General features: G+C 45.2%; 1 protein-coding gene across 2 annotated transcripts in view; it reads right to left on the reverse strand.

The window, feature by feature from the left end:
* The window catches only part of ADRA1B (adrenoceptor alpha 1B), a 456,726-nt gene that overhangs the window by 95,531 nt on the left and 339,132 nt on the right, over positions 1–22,063 (reverse strand). The window contains exon 11 of one of the 2 annotated variants that reach the window (XM_016167049.2): positions 10,314–11,472. The gene's annotated coding sequence lies outside the window, so the exon portion shown is untranslated. Of the gene's footprint in view, positions 1–7,808; positions 11,473–22,063 lie in introns of both variants that reach the window. The other variant, XM_036224615.1, reaches the window with a different exon arrangement.

A 22,063-nucleotide genomic window follows, 5' to 3' on the forward strand; every position in this document is an offset into this window, starting at 1 on the left:
TGCAGAAAACCCAGAGAGTAAATTCAGGGACTAGGTCAGGATGAGAACCTGCCATTCTATGGCCAGCGAATTCCTGAAACACAAGCACCAGGTGACTAATGGTGTTAGTGAGGGGTGGTCGATTTCGTAACAAAATGATTTTCCTGCCAGCTGGGGATACAGAGTCCAGAAGAAGGGACGATGGTCTCTTACTATGTATTCTGGCCTTACAACTGCTATAGACAGCATGGTGGCTCATTCTGCTCAGCTACAATGCAGTTCTTCCCTAGCTTCCCAGTTGGCGTGGGGCCGTTACAGTAGAATCGTGGGATGCCCTGCATAGTGTTAGGTGTTACAAACCCCTACCACTCTCCCCATTTTCCTTTTTAGCTAAATTGTATGCGCAGCAGAGTGCTAAGGTGGACCCCTTCGCTAGATCCAGGAATGAACGATGTTTGGTCGTACTCAAACGTGGCAATTCCATCTCATTTGCCAGTTTGGTTCAGGGGTAGCCTTGTGGTCCAGTTTTAGGTTATGGGACTCCGAAATCTTCTGGGAATATTTTTACTCTTTGAGAAGAGACAGATATGGAGGAGAAACTCTGGTCTCTCTTTTCTTTCTTTTGTATGTCATTGGATGAGGATATGGTGCTTGGAGATGTGGCAGCCATCTTGCCACCATGAGGAGAAAGCCAAGAACACTGCAGAGAAGTGGATCCAGAGCCCTGAAATTATTGAGCCACTCATTTAACTCTGCATCCAATAGCCAACTTGTAGATTTTTTGTTAAATTATTAAAAGTCCTTATTGTTTAAGCAACGTTTAGTCAGATACTCTGTTACTTGCATCCTGAAGCACTCAAACGAATACATCCTCATTTGACCTTCTCTCTCTTTTTTCCCTTACCTCCCTTAACCCAAGGGATTCAAACCTGGATGCCTGCAGGGGCCAGGGCAGTGACGCAGAAAGGTGAAATTGGCCTGGTGTAAGAGAAGCATTTTGGAGAGCATGCTCCTTGTAAGGGGCTAGTGCTGCCTACTCAGCACTCACTGGTGGTGGCCGTGAAGGAGTGCTAGCCGGCCATGGCTAGATGTTTTTATTTTGAAAGAGCAGTCAGAAAGCTGTACATTTTTTTTTATGTGGAACCTCTCAATTTTATGTGTGCTTTTAAATTTTAAATAAAGATACCATATGGGCCAAACCAACACTCCTGAGCACTACGTATGGTCCAGAGGGCACACATCTGTGACCTGGCCTTAGTCCCAGAGTTCATCTCTTCCTGGGCTTGATCTCAAGTGTAGGCTGTCAGTGACTACTTTCAGATGTTGCTGTTGAGTGGGTGTTGGCTTCGGTGAAACAGAAATGGGAGATAGAGGATGGGAGAAGAGAGGACAAAGGATGTAACTGTGGAATGGCCAGTCCATGAAGGTAGAATGTCAGCAGGACAACAAGCCTAAAACTTCTCTTCATATAGGCCCTGTATGTGATTTTACTAAAAGGGTCACTGTGACTTCCTTCATTAAGTCCCATTACCATAATCCAAGCATCACTATGGTTCAGGCTCTAAAATCGGGGGGGGGGGGGAGGAGAAGATATTCCACCAAACAGCCGTGAGGCTAGGAAGTTGCATGCAACCTCCTAGGAAAGGGCCATCCAATATGCCTTCATCGGTGCCATGGAGACACAAGTTCTGTCTGGGAGCAAACCTCCTCAGTCCCATTTAGCCCAATAAGCACTCAGCTCTTTTCGTCAAAATAAAAACACCCCTTGGAAAATCTGAGGGCACTGTAGAAAGAGGCGTTCCCTGAAGTATCATTCCCCTTCCGTGCTAGGAGCATTTTGACGGGCGGGTAAGTTCAACTAGGGAAGATCTTTGCTAAACTCAGTTTCCATGGACCTGGGGACTTTGTTCCCCAAGGGCAAGTTTAGAATTCTGGTCCCTGCATGGCCCAGGTAGTTTGCCTTAATTTAAGTCCATGGGCTGTAAAATTAGAAATATCCATGTTTGCCTCCAGGTCATCAAATTAGAAAGTTTTCAGAGTGCCTTTGCTGAAAGGCCTCAGAGAAGAGCTAACAGGAACTTCATGCAAGGTGCCGTGTACAGCCCACTGCTGTCTCTTGATGAAAAGAGAGGGTGAGTCAGCACCAGCTTTAGGGATTGAGAAGAAATGTCAATGAATCCATGAATAATAGGTGCCGTACTGACACCTAAGAAGGTTAAGGGCAGGATTCGTTGGCAGAGAAGAAAAGAGTATGTGGGGGAGGCCAGTTCCAGTCCCACGGGGCTTCTGTAGCTCACTGCCATCTGATTGGATAACCGAGGAAATAGGAAATTTCTTTTTTGTTTCTTATTATCATCTTTCATTCACTTATTTATTTTTAATTTTTATTATTTTTAAATTTTTTAAAAATTTTTTAAATTTTACATTTTTTTTTTAAAGGAAATTTCTTTCAATTAAAAAAAATCTGGTCAGAGAGAGGGGTCCTTCTTCAAGGGCAGAGAGGTGGAATGATGGCTGTCAGAAACCCCTTTAAGCTCCAGACCTGTATTATGGCTGAGGGGGCAGGCAGTCAGCACTCAGTGAAGTTGAGCACTTCTCCAAGCATTCTGGGCTCTTCGGAAGGGGCATTCTGCAGACAGGCAGAGCCCGACCTTGGCCACTTTAGGTAGACCCCAAGATTCCAGAAGTATTGAGTAATGTTGGTGTCTGTTTTGGTCCCCACTACTGAGACAGGAAGTGGTTCAGAAGACATTTCCGGCCTCTGTGTAGGAAACAGGGGGGAGGTTAAAGAGCCGGTGGTTGTGTTTCCATGGACTTTCCGATCAGATCCTTTCTGGTGATTTATTTATTCTGGGGGGACCAGCAAAGGATGGTCATCAAGAAAACGATCAAATGCCTCGCCATCTGTTAGTACCTTCACTTGCTTCTCAGGCGAAATTAGCCAGAAAAGTCTCAGGGAAGGCAGATTCAGAAATCTGCGCACTGCCTAAGAGGAAAGCAGATGACACCAGCCCTGTTGCTTCCACTGCATGAACGTTGACCCGTCATCAACTAGTATGTGCATGTAGAGGGGTTATGGGCCAAGACGAGGACATTAATAAAGAGTCTGTCATTGGTTGGGTTCTCTAGATGCAGGTGCAGAGACAGGGTTTGGTGACAGGGATCGACACCCTTGGAAAGGACAGGATGCAGGATAGGGCAGTGGGAGAAGTCAAACTGCCCTGCTCATTCATGTTGCCTAGCAGTGAGCCAAAAAGACTGAGTCTTTATCAATTATTGGGCTACCAGGGAAGGGCACGGTCTTGGATGAGGTGGACCTCTGCTGCCGAGACAGCCCTGCTAGAGCTCACAGCGCTCATGGCAGTGGGCACGGTGAGTTCTTCTTTGAGAGGAGGGCTCAGCAGGGCATCTCTGTGTCCTTCACAAAGTCCAAATCTCAGACCCAGAGGAGGTCCTCTTGCTGATGTGATAACCATGAAACAGCCTCTCAGAACTCCAAGCTGTCTCCCTGACCAAGGCAGCTGGATGAAGCCCCTGAAATGTCTGCGCTGGTAGTGAGGGCAGAGCATAGCAAGAACTCAGGCCTCAGACTCAGATTCGGACCTGGATTCAAAGTCCACACTAATACTGGCTATGTGACTCTGGGCAATCAATAACCACATCTGAGCTTCATGTCCTGCTCTGTAAACTGGGGATAATAACATGTGCTGCTCCTGGTCCTCAGATCCATGCCTTTCCTTTTTTCTGTTGCTGGAAGCTGATCTTTCAGGTTGCCGTTCCCAGGTTCCTGTGTCAGCTGGCTTCTAGCTGGGTTTGGCCAATGGTGGGAGATCCAGGGATCAGAAGAAAGGGCTGGCTGGGGGCATTTCTCTCCTTTCCATCAGCTCCAGGTAGTGTCTCTGGCAGAAGCTGTGTCTCTACAGTGGGGAGCCAGTATTAACATGATCCCACTTTAAGGGGTACGTGTACAGGTCTTAACAACGTTGACAAGCCAGTGCCTTAATAAAGATTATTTTAGTTGATTAACCATTGCTCCTGTAGAGGATGGGATATGAGATGGGAATTTTGATTAGGACATGAAAAAGCAGATGGTAAATTATGTCAAGGCTTATTGTGCTGCAGGGGTTCTGATGAGTATCTAAAGTAGGGAGGGGAGTTCGGGGTGTCAGATGGTAGCAGTGAGGCAGAGGAGAAGGCCTTACAGCACAAGGTGTTTAAACTGCAGTGAACATCAAAGTTGCCAGCATCACAACTCTGCAAAGAACGAGACCCTCAGAGATGTCTGAAACTGGCATTTAAAGCCTGTTGAAATAGAGCTTCAACTCATTTCTATTACTCTTTCTTGAACTTCGTGATGAGTCGAATGGTGACCCCCAACCTCGTGGCGAGTTGAATAGTTAAGTTGAATGGTGACCCCCAAAGTTCTAATCCCAGGGACCTGTGCAGATAACCTTATTTAGAAACAAGTTCTTTGAAAATGTTAAGTTAAGGATCACGAAATGTGATCATCTTGGATTTAGAGTGAACCCTAAATTCGATGACTGACGTCCTCTTAAGAGAGAGTAGGGAGTTTTGAGACACAGAGACTCAGGGAGGATGGACACTGGAAGAGGGAGATAGAGATGGGGGCTATGCTGCCATGAGCCTAGGAATATGGGGGCCACCAGAAGCTGGAAGTAAAGAATGAAATTCCCCCTAGAGCTTCCAGAGGAAGTGTGGTCCTGTTGATATCTTGATTTCAGGCTTCTGGCCTCCAGCACTGTGGCAATACATTTCTGATGTTTTAAGCCATCCATATGGTGGTGGTTTGTTATGATACCCTTAGGAAACGGATGCAGATCCCAACTTTTAGCTGTATTGTGTCACTGAGATATCTCCTGAAAGCCCAGCTCTTTGCTCACCTCAGGTCTCTGATCATGTTACACTAGACAAGAATATCATATTTATATTCAATGTATGCAAAGTTAACTATTTATTTGGAAAAAAAATAAAGAGAAAGGCTGATTGACAGATTGATAGAGGCTGAGAGCAAGAGTGAACAAGCAGTGAGGCCACTGGGGACAGTTCTGCCCAGTTTCTGCATGGTGAGTGGGGAGACCCTGCCCTGGAGGATGCGGGATGCATTGCAAAGACTGCTCCTTCTCTCCTTTCCCATGGACCTGCGCTGTGTGTGAGTTTGGCATTTCAGAATTCATATTCTTCATACAACTTGGCACCCAAGTCAGGCTCATACATTCATCTCAGGCTCAACTGAAGCAACAGCCATTGATTTCAAGACTAGAGGAAACACTGGCTGTATTGGATTTCTTGAGAGATATTATGTCATTTTCCAACATGGTCCCTGCTGAAGGGATTTTCAAGGGTACTTCTGACTATCATTCGTCATGACTTTTTTTTTTTTTTTTTGGCTTTATGCATTGATTTTCGAATGCACATGCTGAGTAAGATTTGATTCCTTCAAATTCACTTCGCTTAGAATTCCCTGGTACGCTTCAACACGCCACCTTTTCCTAAAAATTCTCCCTTCATCCCCTCATCTGTGTTGAATTTCTAGCTTTTTCGAACTTTCGTAACATTTCCCTCTAAACCTACAATGTATCTTTACTTATAGGAATTTGTGCACATACCAGCCTCCCTTACAGGAGTTCACTGAAATTGGGGGCTACATATCTTTGAACGCACCCCCCCCCCCGACTGAACGGATGAATAGATGGATGAATGGATAAACCAATGAGTTTATAGATTTAAGAGAAAAATCAAATGGAAACTAATAGCTAAAGCAAAGAGAGTCTGTCTAAACTTACACTGCCCATTGTGAGGCTTGATGCGCAGACTGGAACTCAGATTGACAGGTGACTTCACACCCTCGTAGATTGCTGGCTTCTTTTTTTCTGCTGACTTAAAATAAGGCCGGGCATTGGGGTATCTCTTTAAACCACTGGTGCTGAGATACATCTCTCCTGTAACTCAGCTTACACGTCGGTGTCTCAGAAAACTCTCCCCTGCACCCCCCATTCTCAACGAGCCGCCCTCTCCTCTGTCATGTGCTACCATGGCATCCTCCTCTTTCCCTTCGTAGCGATTGTTATAGCTTGAAGCTGGACTTGTATTTTTGTGTCTTTTAGTGTAATATCTTTTATATTCTCCCCATTCCTGGCTGACTTTAAAATCAAGAAAGGTATGGTTCTCATCTGTCTTCTTAACTCAGTGAATAGTATGTAGCTCAGGGTCTGATACATACTGCCTTTGCTAACAGTGTCTAGCATTAATTGGCTGTGTGTTTTCTGACAGACACTGTTCCAAAGCACCTTACGTAAATCACCTCCTTTCATCCTGATAGCAACTCTAGGAGCATGAACTATTATTATTCCCAACTTATAGATGAGGAAACTGAGATACGAATAAACTAAGTTGCCCAGACTTTACTGCTAGAAAGTGGCAGAGGTGGAATTTAAACCCGGCTAAGATGGGCCTGAAGTCAGCACCAGTCACTAAATGTCAGATAAATGAATGAATCATGATAAATATTGAGGAACCTGGAGGCTCAGAACGGGGAGGACATGTATATATGTTCTGGGCTAACCACCTAGGCCATCCAGAAATGTCTCCTATGGCTACCCTGAGAGTGAGTTTTCCAGATCCTTCTAGAACACTTCTGGCAATGTGGACTCGCCAACTTTTCTAACTGGGGAACTTTAACTATTAGGATGCTCTTCCTTGCACAGGCTGAAATCCACGCCCATGGAACTTCCACCCGCAGCCACTTGTTTCTCCACCTGCCATCGGTAGTTCGAATGAACTGTAGTCCCTCCCATACGACTCTGGTAAGAGTTATGAACATTATAGATGTCTAACCAATGGACTGTATACTTGAAACTAATTTAAATAAATTTATTTTTCAAAAAAGGAGTTTCCCCCACATACTGCGAGTGGCTCAAGGGCAAGCAATGTCATCTTGTCTGTACTTTTAGCACCCTAACCCAGTGGTTGACAGTCAATAAAGTTTGCGGTAGGAATGGATTAAAGAATGAATACATACCTGTCCTTGCTACTTCTGTGAAGCTCGAATGAGTTAATGAATATGAAAGAGATTTTTAAAGACCCATAATTTTCTTGTTTGTTAGAAGCCTCATCATAGCTAGCTGCCACATTAGAAATTATAAAGCTAAACCAATTTATTTAAGGTATTAATATTTGAGAGCTAGCTTTATGGGTTACTTCTGCTGGAGGCTGCGTGGTTTTTTTTTTTTTTTTGCACGTAGGTTTTGGGGCAGAGTATTTATATATACGTAGAGAATTTAATTAACCCATGGAATTATGGACAGCTGTGATGGGCATATGAAAAAAGAGATTTTTGGACAAAAAGGGGGCTTTCTTGTGTCAACTTCAATTGTATCCATAAATATCATGACCACAGCCTCTTTTCTAAGACTCTTGGAAAAATGAAGTACAGTTGTGACAGGCTATATACTTAACTCAGTCTCTATTTAAAATAAAGCACATCAAGAAGCCAGAAACGAACAACCAAGCCACATAGCAATTGTGAGAATTAGTGGTCAGCATGGGTTATGGACCATGCATTATGTTTTTTTTTGGATTTCATGCAAAAACTTCTCCCATTTCATTTTAAGTTGCATCTGCTTTACACAAATGATTTTTTTTTCCACAGCACCATGAATGATTTATGACTTTCTGACGCCGCATCCCACAAGATTACATAAGGAACAGAGAAAAACAAGTGATTGAGCCAAACTTAAAAAAAAAAAAAAGCACATTTTCAAAAAGTAGATTTCATCTTGGTTTCAGTCAGATAACAGTTTTCTACTCACCAAAAGTGCTCCTTCATTCCAAAGTGCACCCCATTTCTGCAAGGATCCCCCTCTTTCCTTTTCTCTGTTGCCAGCACACTACCATCAACTTAACGTTTGGCCCCCAGTGATGTCCTGGAATGTCCAGCTGCCCTGATACCTCCCCTTTTCCTCCAGTGAACTTTGCAGTTGGATTGCACAAATGGCCTCATTAGTTTGGTTAATGATTGGACAAAAACACTGATAGGAGTAATATCTATCAGGCTTGTCATTTCTTTAATCATAGGATAATAGAATTTCGGAGTTTGCCAGGGCCTGGGACCATCAATTTACACCTATTGTTTGACAGACATAAAAACTGATGACAAGAGAGCTGAAGTGACTTGCCCAAAGCCACATGATAAGATCACCTCAAGCAGAGTAACGACATAATTCAACCTCAGGGTCATGTGATCTGTGCATATTTACCAAAAAACTTTCATGCTCTTATTTAAGTGAAGGTGGTAACTTTGGATATTGTTTTTCAACTGCAGGAAATTCGGTGGGTATCAGATGAAATTTCTGTTGCTGATATGTTTATTCAGCCAGAGCCAATCTTGGGAAGGTGGCAAGTGCTTGCAAGGCAGAGAATTCTGTCGAGGGCTTAAGTACTGGGGAGCAGGCTGGATGAGTCGAGGTGGCTCACCAGTGTGGTCAGACATGGCCAAATCACAAGAACGAGGTATCGTCTGAAACCTGAGATCTGGGTCCACGGGTCTACATGCAGTACTGGGTTTGAGAGGTAGATGTAAGATGACAACCTGAAGGTGAGGCCAATATGAGAGTCGAGGAGGGACCTAGGGCAAGATGGCTGAGAAGAGTGGTCAGCGTGTGGACATGATCGAGGAGTGGGGGTTAGCAGGTGGGGCAGGGGTCAACTGTTGGACTAAGGGATCGGGATTGGGCCATGTCATTTAAAGGTTAAAGGCAAGGATTAAAAACCACTAGCCTTCCCCATGAGAAAAACATACAAGTTACAGAACAGTATGCAGAGTATGACTCTATATACACATACCTTGGTCTTAGCTGACAGAATGGAGGGTATCAGGTTGTTCCTCTTTAAGAGCATGGACTTAGGTGTCTGAAATCCTGAATTGCTTTCTGGCTCTGCCTTTTACCGGCTGTGTGATTCTGGGCAAGTCATTTAACCCCTCTATGCTTTAGATTTCTGAACCATGGAACAAATAAAAGCTACTTTATCAATTTGCTGTAAAATCTGAGATAATATATATAAGGCATTTTGGACAATAGCTGGCACATAGTGGAGGTATAGAAAGTGACTACTGAGTATATTTTTTAAGCCTGATCTTTGGAGTAAAGTAAATGTGGAATTGAAAGCCAGCTCTGTCATATGCTACATGGCCCGGGGTAGGTCACTACTTCTCTTAGCCTCGGTTTTCAATCTGGAAAATGGGGATAATAACTGCCAAATTGTGGGGATTTTGTGAGAATTAAATGAGCACTACCATGAGGTTAAAATATTGGATGATAGAGTTAGAAAAGTAAAAGGAAGAATGCTTATAAAGATGTGGAGGGTGATTTTTATTTATTTATTATTGTCAGTGTCTGTGTTGTCTGAAAAGAATTGTGTTTACAGTGAGCCTGCTTTATTTGAAAAAGAATAGCTAGTAAATAGCCGAATTTAAATAAACAAAGATGAAGCCTACTGCTTGCTTCAATGCTCCTCCAGTCCTAATGATGAATAGGCAAAGCCAAAGAAAGACAAGTTCAGGTCGCGATGGAGACAGATTGATGTCTGGAGACTTCTCTCTTAGGTGGAAATCACTGTGGCTGTTTTGTATCAAAATCCCGCCGCCCAAATCATATCAGGCTAAGTGGTTTGAGAGAGTGGATGTGACCATGGCCAGTAACAGAGATAGTCTAATTTTCAGTCAATTGGTGTACTGGGTTACATAATTTTGGAAGTGGAGATCATTTCAACCTTGCCGTGAAGCCAGCACTGAGTGAACTTCTGCCCAGGTCATGGGAGGGGTCCACAACCCCTCCGAGGGGGTGCCCCAGCTGCGGATTTCTCAGATGCTGCTGCCAAATGCTGCTCGCTCCCCATCTCTCTTTCTACTTCTGAACGCTCAACTGCATCGCCCTCCAGCTAGCAACCTCGGCTTCTACTGAGAACGCGGTTTGTCTAACATGCTTATGCTCACGCCATTCGGAAGCTCTCAGAAGGCACAAATAAAGGCTTAAAAAAAAAAATGTCTCAAGCTTTTCCTCAAGGGGGAGATTCATTCATACATGCATACAATCCTTTATCCTTCATTGATGTGAGTTTATGTGCCAGACACAGAGCTAAAAATTAAATAAATAAATAAAAACAAATAAAGAAAGAAGAAAAGAAGGGAAAAAAACGTCGATTTTACCTAAAATTAACGTAGGAAAAAGGCACTGGAGCAGGAATTAGAAGAGGACTGGTACTTCGGTTTGGGATGTTCTAGTCAAGGACTGTGAGATCTTAAGCAAGTTACTTACCTTTCTGTAGGACTCAGATTTCCATCTGTGGGACTGATCCACTGAGTGTTCCTCTTAGAGAACAGATGGAGAGCGAATATCCACTGGAGTCCACACTAAATCATTCCTTATTATTATTATTATTATTTTGTCTCTTTTTGGTCCACAGAGGAAAGGTTCAGGTGCTCCCAGGAGACTAAGGAAGAAGGATTTCTCTCTTGCATTGGGAAAAGTGGTAGGTGGCCTTGGCTGCCTCACCTGGTTCTCAGACTGATGTCAAGACCAGAAGAAAAGTTACTGAGCTGGGAGTTTTCAGTCTTGGCTGCAAGAGACCTGGACTCAGAGGAGGTCACCAGGCGTGGATCCAAACTTTGCCACAGGAAATCCAAGACTCATGGAAGTCAACTCTGAAATCTTTCCTTCCACTTCTCAATCTTTTTCTCTCTGTCCAGATGTGGGTTTACTCCAGTTTAGTGGACTAGAACTTGGCTTTTGAGCACAAATTGTGTTTTTAAGTTCTTCAGGATTTTTGGTCCAGGCCACCCCATCAAGATGTGTCTGGCCTACCTTCCCAGGGAAGAGGGGATCCAGTTCCTCAGGGGGTGTAGAGTCTGTCCGTCCAAGATTACAGTCCTCTGGCAACTGAGTAAAGCAGATTCAGTGATGGTGACAATGAAAGGTGCTGACATCTCCCTTGGCTGCTAACATTTGGTTCTGGAGCGATGGGATGTGAACGATGGCAAACTTAGTCACTAACAGTCTTGGAGATGGTCGAGGTGTCATGACTTTGCAACAGATGGTTCTCTCTCCCCTGCCAGTCATGGGGGAAGTGCATCCAGTCCTCAGCAAGGCCTTCCCAGGTGCTTCCAGGGCAGGCTCCTGCTGAGACCGATTCAGTGCTCAGGGTGGTGCCACCGACCAACTCTCCTGGGCTGCTGTTGGCTTCCGGCACGAGCTCACGGTGTCACCAGAGACGCGGCCCCATAGTGATCCCGTCTGCAAAGTGAGGGGGGTGAATTAAATCAGGGCTGTGTTCTGAGGCACACTGACTGTTCCTCAGAGCTGTCAGTTATGCTGGGGTAGGCGACGGGGCTTCGGTCTTTCCATCAGGCACCTCCTCTTTAATCGCGTCTACATTCTAAACGTTTCTTATAAGATTTCCTTTGAAGAAAGTGTCCTCCTTTAAAAAATAAAAAAAATAATAATTTTATAAACCACTAGAATAATTGCAGTCATTTATTAAAACCAGCTATTTATTAAACACCAGCTATACGGCGGGCACTGCTGTCAGTCTTGGGGAACCCGGCTGTTACAGCGGCTGTCAACGCTCTGCTCCTCTCTTTCAGGATTCTCCCTTCCCTGGCCCACCAGCTGCTTCCCATGGGCACCTAAGACTCTGCCTCAGGGCTTCCTTGGGCTGCAGCGGCATGCTCCGCCCGTGGGGACTGACACCTGCAGGAGGAGCCTTCGATTCACAGATGAGAGTTGGTAGAAAATATCCTTCTGTGGGGGCAACTCTAGGGCGTGCTCCCCGCCTCCTCCCAGAGGTCCTCACTGGGAATGCCACTCAGTTGTTCGTTAACACGTCCAGTCTTGGCTGCCTTCCCTCCCATCTTACTTCCTTAACCCCCTAAGGGTGCTTCCTGGGACTCCTCCCAGCTGAACGAACCACTTGCCCTTGAGGTCTTGGGTCTGGGGCTGCTCTGGGAAGTGGGGAATTTCAACCTGTCCTTGGGGAGCTTACAATTGTGTGTGTGTTTATTAGACAATGATGAAAGTCCCTGTAGCTCTAGTCTGGTCAAGGAAGCAGAGCTCGGACCTGAAGCTGCCTTTGAGCAGGGCAGCCCCAGTCAGCCTTTTAACCAACCTCCCGATTACGTTGCCAAATATTTACTGAGTGCCAACTGTGAGCCAGTCCTGCACTAGGCTCTGGGACAGGGAGCCAAACATCGCGTGGCAAGATGGACCTTTAAGAGAACCTCCTTTAAGATCCTCCGAATTCTCTTGATGTAGGGAAACAAGAGATAACTCTTAGCCTGGAAAGAGCAGGAAAGACTTACGAAAGCAGTTTGAGAATAAAAGCAAAGCAACAGGAGATGAAGTTTCTTTGGTTGTATTTCAGTTCACAGGTACAAGATATATGTAACAATATTAATATCAAATATATATATATGCATGTGTACACACACACACACATACGCGCGCGTGCACACACACACAAAGTAATTCCTTATGCTGGAGAGTTAGTGTACGAGAAGCCAATGGGTAGCTGCCTTAGCCTTTGGAGGCAGAGAAGAGTTTGGTTCCTTAAGTGGGCTGGTTTGCAGAGCATGTCTGGTTAGGGGCAGAGGGACCCACTCCAAGGGGCAGACCACAGGAGCCAGGCGCTGTCACATTACAATGTGCAGTGTCCGCTGCAGAGGGGTTTGGTGTAGAACAGCCTTTTTCTAGGTTCTTTCAGTATTTACAATTGAACCTTCACTGGGTCCCCAAGGAGTGTTGCTTTCTACTGAGTTCCGCGGGGTCTTGGACCTTCATTGCACATAGACCTTTGTGTTTGTCGCCTCCAGCAATCATCTTGGCTCAGGGCCCGAGATGATTAAGTTGTATGTTTCAGCAGCCTGGGCAGGCATGCAAAGCTGTTACACGAGAAACTTTGCTGAATCGCAGGAGAACACGAAGGCTGTGTTGCCTGGCATTCAAACAATTGGTCTATTTGTTTGACTAAAACGGGTCAATTCTTTTGAAGGAAACGAAGCCAGTGCGGCTGGTTGTTGGCTTGATGAAGACAAAATCACCGGCCGCTGGAGGAGATCCTCATCTTCCACCAGGCGGCCCAACCATGCGCAGTCTTGGACTCTCGATTATCACCCTTGGTTAACTTTTTTTCCCCTATCACTTTTTATTTTTAATAAAATAAACTTCTAGATTCAACAGCTCAGACCCCAGTTGGCTGGAGAGGATCCCGTTCCTTCTCTTGGCTCCCCACCTCTCGTCTGTCATCGAGATTATGAGTTACCAAGTGGCCGGCTGCCGCGGTGGCGGGGCGGGGGGAGCTGATGTGGGTGGACAGAGGCAGCCTGTCTTTGTTTCCTCAGGTCCAAGTCCGAGCCCCAGTCCAGCTGCAGCCGTGCCTCCAGGCCAAGAGCTGACCCCTTTCAGTTCCCCACAGACCCAGAAAGAGGCCCAACCGCTAAACAACATGGTTCCGGGTAGGGTAGTGTTCGTGTTCTAGTCCCTGTGTGAGACCTGGTATCTCCTGCAGGTATGGACAGTCCCCTTGCAGTGCTCAGCTTGGTTTAACCCGGTTCCCGCAGCCTTCAGAGACCAGATCCAAATACCAAGTCCAGGCTTCCCCACCACCTGGCTCCAACTTAGTCCAACCCGTCATCCAGCAGACAGTGAAAAGGCATCTCCCTCTAGGCTGGTGGCATGGTGAGGACCAGAAGCTGGCTCTTCTGCATCGGTCCAGAAACAGGAGGCATAACTTCTAAGGGGATTGGGCTCTAAAGTCAGCATGCAGGCGAAAAACTGGGTGTGGTGGAAGTCTCCCTTCAACATCCCTCAGAAGGACTTGCCCTTGTTGGCGAGAGCAGGAGTCAATTACAGGCATTTTCCTCCCCATATTAGACCAGACCACTGCTGCTTCTTGGAGCCTCAGATGACATAGCTAACTTACATTTAGGTGAAATGGACAAATGTGTCCAGAGTCATTCTCTCTATGTAATGGTGATAATGCTGGTGGCCGTGAACTGACCATCAGAACACATCTTTTATCTCACACTCACTCGGGGTCCATGGTCAGTGGTTAGAAAGACAGTTGGAACCACCTACCCTATTGGGTTATTTCTCTCTCTGGTCGTTTTGCTCCTTTGCTTGTTGGAACACATCTAGCTGAATCTCCATAAGCTGCATGTCTATGAGTCCACTGTACACTGTGTTTAAGAGCAAGAGCTTTAGAGTCAGACTGATGGGACCAAGTTTGGCTTTGCCCCTTGGTTGTGATCTTGTACTATTTACTTAGCATCTCCGTACTTCTTTCCTCATCTGTAAAATGGGAATAAGAATACTCATCATATACGGTTTTTGAGACATTCAAATGAGGAGACATATGCAAAGTGCTTGGCACGGGGCTTGGCTCAGATACTCAGCAGCTGTCAGCTCTGAGGATGTGCGTGAGGGCAGGACGATGATAACTGAACGGTGCTCCTGGGGCCACACACTATATGTGTATGTGTATGCATGTGCCTACGTATATGTGTACATATCCAGAACTCTTTCAATTTGAGGTTTTATGCATTCTCTTTTCTCCCTCCCTCCTTATTTCCTCATTCTCTCTTAATTCGGCTTGGTTTGCTCTTCCACCAGTTTGAAAATAAAAGCCACGGCAAAGCAACACGAGGTAAAGCTTCTTGGATTATACTGCAGATCACAGGCATGAGGTATTTACGTCTAAAGGAGATTCCCCATCTCTCTGGACCTGAGATAATGTCTTTTCAGCCTGTATCTCAAAGGAGAAGGAACATATTGGACTGAGTGTAACTTTGATCTGATTAAAGACAGAACAGTTGCATTGGGAATATTAATTATCTAATAATTAATAATTTAGACCAATTATTATTAAGCTTAGCAAATGTTTGGACACATAAAAGATAGTCTTGTGTCTGTTCTGTATTCACGAGGTCTCCTTGGACAAGTTGCTTCTTTCTAGGTCTCGGCTTCTCTTTTCATGCAATGAAGAGGTTGAATTACTAGTGAAAACTTTCCATCAAGCAAAATCCCACACTGAGCTCCAATATAAAAAATCAGATAAAAATGGATTCATTGAAGAGCTCATGGGGGACCTAGAATTTTTCTAATTTTGGGTCCTCTTTGCCTCTCAAAAGAGCTTCTGTGAACCTTCAAGATACCCTCTGACTCCAAGAGAAAAATCCCCTCATCCTCAATAGTCTTAATTAATCGGTGCTTACAACTTTCACAGTCTAGAATCCTCCAGGTCCCAGAGAGAAGGGGACTAGATCTAAGATGGAATTCCAAAGTGGCTGTAAAAGTAGACATACTATCTACGGTTTTTGGACTTTCTCTGAAAGAAGCACTGTACTTAACATCTTGCAAAGGTCGTCTCCTTCGAGCCTAACAACCTCTTTCAAAAGCAGCTATTATCATTATTCCCACTTGACAGCTGGAGAAACTAAGACTCAGAGAGGTTAAGCAAGGGGCCCATGGTGACAAAGCTAGGATGAACCAGTTGTGTCTCCAGAGCTCATGTTCTTGAGCACTTATCTAGTGTCCATCAGCTGAGGTCAGGGATTGGTACTCAGCAGCCTAAAGAATGGCTGCTCTCTTTTATTACCTCGGTCACTACTTAAAACCACAGTTACGGTAATTGTATAGAAGTGGTTGCCAGATGTCATTTTTGTTAATGGATCTGTGTAAACTTGCGTGTTATGAACATACATAATTTATACCCTGAATGAGCTTGTTTGTTGGAGTGCCTTCTTCATTACCACTGAGACCCTGGAAGACTTGCTACATATGTGCCCTTGGAGGCAGACTGTAGGATGAGTTTCGTCGATGACCCAGTCATCCTTGGGCTGGAAGAGGAAAGATGCTTTCTCTTTTGGCTGCTGTCTTAGCTTTCACCAGTCACTGGCCAAGTTCAGGAGCTCCGCCCCATTCAGTCATCCAATCAGCTGGGAGTTAAACTGCTGGCTGGCCAGGCACCTGTTAAGCAGGATGACTCAACCCAAGGGCTAAGCCAACAACTGTCTTGACACGTTAAATGATGCAGACAGCCCAAGAAGCATGTTGGCTCTGCGCTGTCCTTCTGACTCATCATCGGCTACGTGACTTGACTCTCCTGTCCCCCTCTCTGACTTCTGGGATGTTTTTCAGTTTACAGAGCATTTTAAAATCCATTATCTCATTTGATCCCCAAGTCACCGCTAGGAGCTAAATAATACTGGCCCCAGTTTCCAGATGTGGAAACCAAGGCCCAGTGGGGTTCCATGACTTGCTCCAAATCTCGTGGCTACTAATTAGCAGAGCAATGACTCAAATCCAAGCTTTCTGTCTCCAAATGATATATCCCATCTTTGACTCAGGCTATGGGATTTAAAATTCTCTACCTTTCTGTTCTCCCTAAATTTGACCTCTGACGTCATAGGCTTCAGTCTTTCCATCCCTGTTCCATCAGAGTGGTCGGTACTGTCTGCTTCAGATCCTGGTCATTATTCCCTGTGGACAACACAGTGACTCTGCTTGTCTTCTGGTTCATTCCTTCATTTTGTCATCTAGTTGCAAACATTTGTTAAGCTCCCACTGTCTACCAGGCACAGACAGTGGTCAGGGTTGAGGCCACGAGGAAGAACAAGAGACCATCCCGAAATCCCCAGTCATCAGAGGTACAGGGAGAGACCATCCCGACCTTTCAGGCACGTTGGATGCCATTGACTAGGTTCTTCTATCTTTCCTTCATTGCCTCCTCCATCCACACCCCAAATATTGGTCTAAACCAAACATCATCACCACCAACAAGACCAGGAGAAAAGCCGAAGCCGACACAGAGATCTAGAGCACTGGAGAGGGTCAGGCCAGAGTGTGGCCTGGGGAACCATTGCTCACGCTTTGTGCCTGGGCTTCAGGAAGGAATGAGACTGCCTGGGGAGAGGGTGCGAAGCAGAGGCACCCAAAGGCGGGATCTACTGCTCAGGTGCTTGTGTTGAGCTTACACTGAATTTTCGAGAAAAAAAAAAAAAAACACCACAAATCAGTAATTGACATCTAAAAATCAGAAAAAATTTACATGATTTCCTGGTTTCTCTTTATTGCCAGAAAGATCTGGCAATATTGGGCCCACATTATAAGGCAACGAATGACCGTAGCCAAGCTGTTGCTGCTCCTGTAGAGAGGCTCAGATGCTGCAGGTCCCCACAGCCCCTCAAGGGCCTGGGCCTCTCATTTCCATGAGAACTTCTGAACTTGTGACGCATTCATTGGATAATGTACTCCCATGAAGATCCCTTCTTGTAATTTCACCTCGAACTCTTGCTCATTGCTCCAGATCATATTCTAAGACGTGGGTTTGCTCTTCCAGAAGGGCAGGAAGGACCTCTTTGGAGGTGAGTGCCAGTACGATACGTTGCTCACTACAGCGGGTGTGGGTGGAGCTGGTTTACTCCTGCTAGTAGAACGAAACCTGCTCACTGGGCTCTGAGCATTTGCAAGTAGTCAGTGACAAAGACAGCTGGAAGTGAAAAGAGCCCCCGGCCCTGCCTACAGAAGAGAAAGGATAAATCGTGCTGAGAGTCCACTGTTCAGTTTTGGAGCCAGTTCTCGCTCAGACTGGACCTGGGGAGCAATTGGTTTCCTGCTCTCCAATGGCTACTGGACTGATCTTCCTCCACGCAATGCAACCTCGTTATCCTGCGGTCACGATGGACCACTTACATTCCGCCTTTGTTCTCCAACGAGACAGATACCCGCTTGCCTGCCCTGTCTGCTTTCATAAAAAAAGTTATTACAGGATTTTCTACTTCAGCCTGAATATGCTTTTATGAGGAAAAAAATTAGGAATTCAAAGGCATATCTTGCTCAGGATCCAATGAAAACAGTATCCTGAGTTCTGAGTTGTTTTTGTGTCCTGCCTGAATTTTTTGAAAACCCTGAAAATGACAGTTTCCTTTTCTTTTCTTTTTTCTTTTCTTTTCTTTTCTTTTCTTTTCTTTTCTTTTCTTTTCTTTTCTCTTTTCTCTTTTCTTTTCTCTTTTCTTTTCTTTTCTTTTCTTTTCTTTTCTTTTCTTTTCTTTCTTTTCTTTTTTTTTTTAAAGCAAAGTGGTTCATTAGCTGAGGACTTCCATAATAATAGCACCAGTTCTAGGGCTTCGAGGAGAGTGGACACTCATTTCAAAGATGCCTTTTAATTTGTCCTTCCTTAAGACACTACCAACTTAGTGACCTGAATATACTGTCTTGGGTAAATCATGGGGCTGGCAGTTAGGGGTCTAGATTCTGGACCTATTCTGCTGCTAGCTTGCTGTGTGACCTTTTGAAAGTCACTTTCCCTCTCTGGGGTTCAGGCCTTGACCTGTACAATGAATCGATTCGATTGGATCAGGCTTCTCAAAATTCAGTCGTTCAGTGATTTTCTCACAACCTCATATTATCTGATTTATTGTTAATTGCTATTTTCTGCTGAAGTTTAAGCACGTCTCTTTTACAAATACATTTTATATTGCTATTAAAAATAGAGAACAGATACGGTGTCCCCCACGTAGACTAGAAAACCTTATATATAAGCACAGTGAGAGAAAAGCGATTATAGTTCAGTCAGATTCTGTCGGCTGCGAGATGGTAGCTCTTATGGGATGAGTGCTCTGTGCTGAGCCTCTTCCTACAGAGTTCAACTCCCAGGGTAACTCTGTGGCAGGAGGACTATTACTATCCCCATTTTGCAGATGAAGAAACTGAGCCACAGAGAGGTTGATTCACTTGCCCCAAAGTCAGTGTGTGCCTTAGCTGGGACTCTAACCCAAGCGTGCTGTGCTGAGCTGCCTGTTGGTATGGGTCAGCTCTCTCTTTGTTACGAAGGGAGAATAGCTTGTGTCGGAGGGTGTTAAAGACACACTCTCAGGGATGTAACCGGAAAGAGAGGAGAGAAACAAAAGAGGACCGTTTGCTCACCAAGCGATTCGGTACCCTCCACTCCTTAACTGGTCCTGTGTATCTGCTGTCTCCAACGTCTGGCTGACTGAAAAAAAAGTTCTATTCCACAATTGCCTGGCTTTGTACCCAAACCCTTCCTTATCTTACTCATTCTCTACGGTGAACAGTACATTTTGCTCCAGTTATTTTTCTTATACTAAATTTTAGAAGGAAGGCACAAAATGGATTTTTTTTTTTCACATGGGGTGCTCCCTTCCATTAGGAACACAAGGGGAGTCTGAGACTGGCTGCAATCAGCTGAGTTCCTATAATGTCACCGTAATGACGTGGAGCATCTTTTCATAGCAGTTAACAAATCCCGGAGGTCATTGTGGCTCCTGGGCAATTGTCATTCACATCACTCAACATCTCTGTCTTTCATCCTGGGTTCCTGGGGGGGGGGGTCAGAGTGGAGGCTGGTGACAGCAGGTAGGCAGAGAGGGAGGGGCGTGGGAGGCAGGCAGGGCTGGAGCCGGTCGCCTCAGGACCGTCTCTGGAGGAGTGTGGCGCCGAGTCGGACTGCGAGGCTGACTCATAGCGGGCCCGGGGCCAGAGTCATGAAGAGTTGATCCAAATATTTGTGCAAAGTGCTTCCCTGATGTGCAATAAAGGGCCCCCATAACTGTGACACATTCCCCATTTTCTAAGAGAGACAGTGTTGAGTGAGGCTGGCAGGTGCGATGGCCTGGAACTTCCTGCCAGAAGTGTAAGTCATTCACACCTCCCAGCCCTCACGCCCTGAGTGGCTTCTCTTGGCATTTGAAGAAGGGGGTCAGGTGGCTGCGGGCTGAAGTCACAGTACAGGAGTGGCGCGTGCTTACTTTTGCCTTAATGGTCAGACCAAGAACAGTCATGGGGCCCATGCTGTGACTAGGCACTGGGCTATGTGCTCAATATGCACAGTCATCTTTAATCCTCTCAACAAGTCTACAGAGTTGGTACCATGATTACGTCTATGCTACAGATGAGAAAAATTGAGCCTGGGAGCAGTGAAGTAACTAGTGCGTGGTAAAGTCAGGATTTGAAACCAGGGAGTCTGGCTTCAGAGCCAAAGCTACTAAGCCCTGTGATATGTGAAAGGAAGGGTTTGTTGGACCTATCGGTGCAGCTCAGGGATGGAAGGGAGAAGAACGTCAGGTGGGACAGGAACCAGGGCAGATCTGGGACTATTCCTTTAGGCCACTGCTGTTGTGTGACTCAGCTCTAACCAGCCTTCAGCGGTTGATGATCTATCAACAGCCACTTTTCTGCTGTGTGATTGGGAGGGCAGCTGATCATAGAATGTGCTATTTTAATGCTCTCTGCTCTAGACTCGGCTCTCAAGTTGGAGGTATAAGGACTCTGCTGTGTGTCCTTCGGTAAATAATTTAACCTCTCTGGGCCTTAGTTTTCTTATCTGTGAAACAGGGGCACAAATAGGGATGTTATGGGGGATTAAATGAATAAATTTTTGCCAAGTGTTTAGAACAGTGCTGGACATTGAGCAAGCACCAGAGAGTGACTGTCACTAATGGAGAGGCAGCTGGTCAGACTCGGACAGCTATGAATCCCAAACACTCCCTCAGGGTCCCATGTCTCCCCTTAGATTAAGGACTGTGACCACTTTGTCTGCATGGTCTTCTAGTGAACTTTGCTAGATGAAGTGTGGTCCATGGACCAGCAGCAGCAGCATCACCCATGAGCTTGTTAGAAATACAGAATGTCAGGCCTTCCGAATCAGATTCTGCACTACTGAGATCCCCAACTGATTTGCAGAGACAGTCAAGTTTGAGGAGCACAGCTTTAGAGCCGTTAAAAGCAAAGAAAAAGCAAAGAAAATAAATCTAGAATCGTCTTCTGTTTGTTGGAGATTCAGTCCAAAACATGTACTTTTGGTTTCTTAAGCTAAAACCTTCAGGATAATAATAGTCTATATGTCAGTGGCACTTTATAATTTGACTAAAGGGTCTTCATACCCAGCTTATGCTTGCTCTGTAGTACTATCTTGCGAGGTGCACAGGGCAGCCAATGTTCTTTCCATTTTCCAGATGTGAAAACTGAGGCTCAAAGCCTTAAGTGATTTTCCAGAGTTACTTGGCTACATATGTGAGAGCTCAGGTCTTCTGATGTCCTAATTCAAGACTCACTGCAATTTCTACACTGTTCATCAATGATGAGAGAATCATTGCCGATTCTTTCTCCCTCTTGGCTACCTACTCACATCCCGTTACCAAGTCCCATGACTTTGTTCCATCAAGACGACTTGGATTCAGCCTATTGTTATAATTTCCCTGGTTCCAGACTCAGCTAAGCACTTGTGATGATGATGATGAGTATGATGATGATGATGATGATAACAGTTACTGCATATTGAGATTTATTCTGCTAAGACATTTCCTTGTATTGCTCAACTCATCTAATCCTCCCAGCCACCCTGAGATAGGCACCATTATTATCATGGTCTTTTCACAGATGAAGAAACCGGGACTCCAAGTGAGAATGTTGTCCAAGATTGAACAAGAGCAAGCAGTGGAGCTGGGATTTAAATGTGGCATGCTGTTTATGCCTCAGTTTCTGCATTAGCTTCTGAGCCAGTCTGTCCATCATGGACGAGTCTTCAAGCCTTCGTAGTGCGGGCTCTGTCTTTCTTCACCTTCATCTTCCTTCCCCAGGAAGCATTCTCTCGAATACCGTGTTCCAGTGGAACTCTTCTTTTTATATTTCTCAGAAATATCCATCATACTTCACTGTAAATTACTCATTTACTTTCCTATGGTTCTCATGGGAGTATAAACTCCTCGGAGGCAGGGGCCATATCTTCTTGGTCACAGTGACCAGCACAGAGCAGGTGCTCAGTAAATGTTTATTGAATGAACATTGCTCATTGTGTGAGTTTGGATTCTTTACCTAGGCTGTGATCCTACAAGGAGAGTGTCTTTTGTATCCCTACAGCACACAAAATGTTCTGGAACTGTGTAGATCATTAATATTTATTGATACAAAGCCATATGTTCCCTTCATTATTCATTCACTCAACGAACATTCATCGAGGGCTGACACAGCCATTGGTATTTAGTCCTCTGGGGTTC

Source organism: Rousettus aegyptiacus, unplaced genomic scaffold (assembly GCF_014176215.1).
Source record: "Rousettus aegyptiacus isolate mRouAeg1 unplaced genomic scaffold, mRouAeg1.p scaffold_m13_p_7, whole genome shotgun sequence".
Lineage (NCBI taxonomy): Eukaryota > Metazoa > Chordata > Mammalia > Chiroptera > Pteropodidae > Rousettus > Rousettus aegyptiacus.